Raw genomic sequence first — 6,172 nt, forward strand, 5'->3', positions numbered from 1 at the left:
GTGTTGGTGTAGCTGCCTGTATTTTCACGCTGCTGCTGTCCTGCTCAAGCCAGAGGAGTCCAGCTGTTGCTCTGAATCAGGGCTGGAGCTGAAGGCCACCTAAAACACTCTGTGCTTCTACAGAAGTCAGGACTTTTTGCATATCCATACACGAGGATGGATTCTCTTGATGAATAATGATAAAGCAGACTTGGAGGGGGGTACAAAGCAAAAAAGTTGTTGCACTGCAAGATCTCCCTCCAAGATCAGCTGCAACTGTCAGTGATCACTTTTATTCTCCAGAGAAGGGAACAGAGCTGGGGAAGAGACTGGAGTGCTCCAAGGAGTGGGTGGGGAGGCTGAGCCTGGAGAAAAGGAGGCTCAGGGGAGACCTGGCTCTGCACAACTCCCTGGCAGGAGGGTGCAGCCAAGGGAAGTCAGGCTTTGCTCCCAGGGAACAAGGGGCAGGATAGGGGGAAATGGTTTCAAGCTGTGCCAGGGGAGGCTCAGGTTGAACAGCAGGAAGAAATCCTTCACAGAAAGGCTGACTGGGCATCAGGTGGTGTTTAATGGAAAGCCGGATGTGGTACTCAAAGCCTGGTTGATAGTGTTTGGTCACAGGCTGGACTCGATCTCAGAGGTCTTTCCAGCCTGAATGATTCTGTGACTGATGAAAGGCTCTGTGCTCTGGCAGTCATTTGCAGCCTTTCTGGCACCTCACCCAGCCACCTCAGACTCGTGTGCCCCTGCCCCCTGGCTTTGTGTGTTCTGGCACAGCAAGAAGACACACCATGACTGGAAACCCAGTCATCAAAGCATCAAGGCAGGGGAGGACTGATGGCTCACCAGCCTGGCCTGGGAAACACAGGCTATGGGGGTTCAAGAGCCTCCAGACTTGAATTGGCTTCTGCCAGAAGCTGCCAGAGGGGTGTCCAAGCAGAAACCTGGGAGGGGCATGGATGTGCAGAATCAAGGGATGAGAATCAGACTGCTGAACTGAACCCTCCCCTCCAGGAGCAGAAACAGCATCATGGTCAGAAGACAGCTTCCACAAACTTGCCTGCTCATCCTCTTCACAGGCTCTTTGTCATTCCTAAGCAGGACAGTATTAACCAAGTCCTTTCTCCCTCAGAAATTTGACTTTTTCTGTCATGTTTGGTCACTTTGCCTTCTCCTTATTTCCTGTCTGGAGTTACCTGTGCTCATGTCTGAGCCATCCCTTTTCCCAGCTAGGAGACACTGGTTTTTGTAGCCTGACCTCGTGTTCTCAGCACTTGTATCACCCAGCCTCCTCTGTTGTATCTCCTTCCCTCACGTGCAGTTATTTTTAGCATGATGAAGCCAGCTTGGTGGGTTTTCTCCCCTTCCTTAACGACATTAATACCACTTACTAATGCCAGTTACACAGTTGTGCTCAATTTCTCTTCATTTTCCAGGACCAGACAGAAAGGTAAGAAGTTTGGGATCAACACGTCAGGTCAGTGTTTGAAGTTCCCAGTCTGCAGGCTTCAAGTAAAATGTGCTTGTTTGAAACGAGGGGTGAGGGGCCGGGGAGGCAGGAGCACAAACCCCCAAGGCTAGGGAAAATGGGAAGTGGGCAGAAATGTCAAGTAAGGCATTGCTGAAGTGTAGAATTCATATGTGGCTACATAACTAAGTTTTAACTGCTACTCTGATCAAATTTGGTTGATAGAGAGAGGAGCTGATGCAGCTGATCAATAGCAAGTGGCTTTTGGTCTTGTCTCAGACATCATGTTCTCTGGCTTAATTTTCTAAGCATTCATGGAAATACAGTTTAATACTTTTACCCCCTTTTCTCTTGGTGGAAGCTGTGACACTGCAGCTTTTGCAGGATCTGGCAGCAGGATCTGAGGACCTCTCCTGGGTTGCAGGGGGTTCCTGCAGTCTGGGAGGTGGGTGTCCTGTAGCAGCAAAGGCAGCAGAACTGCTCACCTTTGCCAGGCTGAGCAAGCAGGCTGGGGTTTGCCACACTCAGCCTAAGAGGTGATTCTTTTCTTTCAAATCAGGGACCTTTCAGGTGAAGGACATGAGAAAACTAACCAGACTGAGCAAAAACACCAGGAAGAAATTCTCTGTTCTCTGACTCTTTCATTTGCCCACCTTTTTTTTTTCGGCATGAGCAGACTGGAATCCACAAAGTTTTTTGTCAACATCAAGTCCTCACTTTGTGTTGGAAAAAGCTTCTGGATTCAATGGGGCTTGGGATTTTTTGTTCTGTTTTCCCTCATTCTCTCCCTCAATGTGTGCACAGGATGAATTACAGCCCATTTCCCAAATTCCTTCCAGTCTTCCTCCTCCACTGGCACAGGAAAGGAGAGATCCCTTCCCTAGGGATGAAGGGGGGACCAAGGAAGCTACAGCAAAAAAGCATCCAGTAAAGTATCTTTAGGGAGATTCCTGCTCACATGAGAGTATTCATGTTATGCAAAATCCAAGTTTTCATTAAAATGAATTCTTTTAAAAAATTGTCATAGTTGAGGAAATAACAATGTAAGTAGGAATTACTTCTGCTTGAGCCTCTACAAAACCTGCAGCAACACGGTTCATGTAGTGATTCCCCACAGCCTTTCCCACTGTTCCAGTGGTGCACTGATCTCTCCTCTGTGATGGCTACAACGAGGAGACCCACACAGAGGGGTCCCAGAGGAAAAGTGAGGTGAGATGTGGTGACCAGCCACTCACACAGCAGGTGCCTGGTTGGGTTTCCTCCCCTTTGCTTCAATTTCCCTCAGCAGGATGGTCAGAGCGAGGGTGATCTAAAACTTCTTCCTCATGTCCCTGGCACAAGGCTCTCCAGGTAAAATGAAACAAGCTTTGGCCCTCTGACCCCCACTGCAGGAGCGCAGCCACTGTGATTTGTCCTGCCAGCAGAAGGGTGTCCTGGAAAGAAAGTCCATCAGTGGTTCCTGGTGTGATTTTTGGCCTCTCCAGCCATGGAGTTCAGCACTGTGTCCCCAGGTGGGTGACAGCCACACCAAGGGAGCAATTCCAGGCAAAAGGTGGTGGCACAGCCACAGCACAATGGGAAGCTGTGCCCAAGCCTGGGTGCCTGCAGGGAAAGGATCCCTGGACCCAGGGGTCAGACCCCACCACAACCACAGAGACACCTGCCCTGGGGACCAAGTGCTGTGGCTTGGGTTGCTGCGAGGGGCAGGAGGCTCCCAGGGGCCTCTCCTGCTCCAAAACCCAGGGTCAGCCACAGGCAGAGGCTGCTCAGGTGGGTTTTTTCAGGAACATGATTGGGAAAGTTTGTGGGCTTGCAAGTCTGCTGAGATGACTAAACAGCACTGGCTCGCTATTTTAATTTGGGTTTGGGGGTGGCTCTGAGGCTTTAAAGTACTTCTGCAAAGCTTTTTGTCATAGCTACAGCATTCTGCTTCCTTTCCTCAATATGTGAAGCTGCTGGGACTTTGTATAGGAAGCACATGTGATGCACAGCTTAAGAGAGGAGCAAAACTCAGCTCAGCAAAATTCAGGACTCATTTAATAAAGCAGCAGCTTCCCCCAAACCTGGCAGAAGGAAATCCCTGCCCCCTGAATGGATGGAACAGTGGAATGCTGGAATGGTTTAGATTCAAAGGGACCTTAAAAGCTCATCCTGCTCCACCTCCTGCCGTGGGCAGGGACACCTTCCACTATCCCAGGTTGCTCCAAGCCCCTCCAGCCTGGCCTTGGGCACTGCCAGGGATGGGGCAGCTACAGCTGCTCTGGGCAACCTGTGCCAGGGCCTCAGCACCCTCACAGGGAATACTTCCTAATATCCAACCTTATTTTTTTCCTTCAAAGGAAGGTACATCTGAAAACAACTTTGATAAATTCTTGCTTATGTTCTGTCAAAAAAAACCCCAAACAACCTGTCATTTTCCCCTCCTCCCTCTCAGCAACGTGCCACAGATGCCAATGATGGGGAAGAAGCTGGATTTCACACAGTGGAGGTGGTGGCTTATGCAGCAGAGAAGGAGCTGCTGAATATTAAAGACATCAACCAAAGCTGGCAAAATCCCAGTAAGGATGTTCTGGAGCTTTAACCCATCCTGACCTTTTCCCTTCCCTCTCCCTGTCAGGAGAACCTGTAGCAAGGCTGAGGTGAGACCAGGATCTGCAAAACCTCTGACCCTCTGTTTCTTGCCGAGGCTGAAGCCATGTTTGCTGTCAGTGCTAACAGAGTGGGAGATGCTGAAAACTCCTTTTCTTGCCCTGAATGCCCAGACTCTGTGTCCATAAGAGGCACCTTTGCTGATGGCACCTCGGGGATACTCCCCAAGGCAGCAGGGGGAGGAAGCTGTGGTGTGTCAGCGTGGGAACCGTGAGACACACGGAGCACAGCCGGAGCTGTTGGGAAGAGGCCCAGGAGGATACTGATGACGTCCCAGGTTCCTGTGTGTTCAGACCAAGGATTGTTCTGGCTGGCAGAAGCTGTACCCATCTCCCAGGAATCTCAGTCTGGGGAGGGAGGGTGGGGGGAGGCAGTAGAGGGGGGGAGAGAGGAGGAAGGGAGGGGAGAAAGGAGGATAGAGGAAAAGAAGTACAGAAAAAAAGAAGCTAAGAAAAAAAGAGAATGCGAGATGTAGAGCCCGGCCCAGCCACAGCTGCCCGCGCCGAGGGACAAACGGCTCCAAAGCTAATTCCCGGGGCTTAAATCCCCTCGGCCTCGCCCCGCGCACCTGAGCCGGGCCCGCCCCTAAATCCCGGCGGCTCCGCGCCCGCTCCGCTCGGAGCGGAGGGGGCTCAGCCCGGGGTGCGGCGGGACCGGCACTCGGAGCGCTGTGCGGAGCCCGAGGCGCTGAGATGGGGCCGGCACCGGGATCCGGGTCCCGGTCCCGCTGGGGGTCCCGGGTGGAGCCGCTTCTCCCTCGGCGGGCGGGGTGCGGGATTGGCGCTGGGATGGGCCCCGGGATCGGCGCGGGCGGGAGGAGCCGCTCCGGGACGGGCGCTGGGGCCGAGCCCGGCGCTGCCGCTCCTGCTTCGGGGCTGGGGTCCCGCCGGGGCTCCGGGTGCTGTCCCTCTGAGGCCGTGGGGGGCCGGGGCTGTGCCGGTGCCGGGAGAAGAGCCGGTGCTGGATCGCGGCTGGGAGCGGGCGGGGAGCGGGGAGCGGGGAGCGCCCGTGCCGGGCCCGGCCCCGGCCCCGCCGCCTCAGCGCCGCCCGCCCCTGGCGCGGCGCCCCCTGGCGGGCGGGAGCGGCGGGCGCGGCGCCCCCTGGCGGGCAGGCCCGGCCCCGCAGCCCCGGAGCGCTCCGGGCCCAGCTCCGCGCGGAGCCGCCCCCGCCCCGGCACCCCCGAGGCCCCCGCGCCCTCCGGACCGGGCAGCGCCCGCCTCCCCCTCCCCGGTGCCCGCACCCCCGGGCCGAACGAGCGGGGCTGGATCGCCGCGGGCGGCAGGAGCCGCTCCGGGGCTGGGGCTGAGTCCGGCGCTGCCGCTCCTGCTCCGGCCGCGCCCGCTGTGGCACCAGAGCCCGCCGGGGCTCGGTCCTGCTCCAGCCGCTCATCCGACACCTGCCGGGGGAGACTGCACGCTGTCCCTGCTCTCCTCCACTTTCTCTGTGCCTCGCACTCTCCCATGGAAAAACCTGTGAGTTTAAAAAGCCGGTGAAACCTGTTTGCTCTTTATTTCCAGAGCACAGGAGGTTCTGACATGGAAAGAGCCTCGAGGATCATCAAGTCAAACGATGATGAGTGACTGCCCCTTGTGGGGACTGAATTCAGAATCTTGGCTTTCTCGGCACCCTGCTGCAAGCACCTGAGCCAATCTCGGGGTCATGAGGAAGGTCCTGCCTGGGATGGGAATGGCTGCTACCAGCAAGGGAATTCCTATTCAAATGTAGCTCCTTCTTTCCTGCTAAAGCTGCTTTATACACCAGCACTTGGCATGACAGCACAAAACTCTTCCAATAATCCTGGTTTCCTGCCCTTTCCCAGATTTACCCAACATCTGTAAAGGTGCGCATTCCATGTCCCTTTCCAGGGAGAAATTAGCAGGACAAGTCCTAAGGGTTTACTTGGTCCATGGCCAGAGTTCTTCTGGACAGTGTCAGGGCTGGTCCCGCCTGCAGAGGGGCGTTTCCTGCAGGTGAGTGTTCACAGCCCAAAATCACGGCAGCTGCTGGGGCAGCTTTTCTGGCCCGGAGCTGCACGGAGCCCTTGGTGACTCCCACTCACTGCCAGGAGCGTTCCTT

Source organism: Cyanistes caeruleus, chromosome 4 (genome assembly GCF_971803275.1).
Source record: "Cyanistes caeruleus chromosome 4, bCyaCae1.hap1.1, whole genome shotgun sequence".
Classification (NCBI taxonomy): Eukaryota; Metazoa; Chordata; class Aves; order Passeriformes; family Paridae; genus Cyanistes; species Cyanistes caeruleus.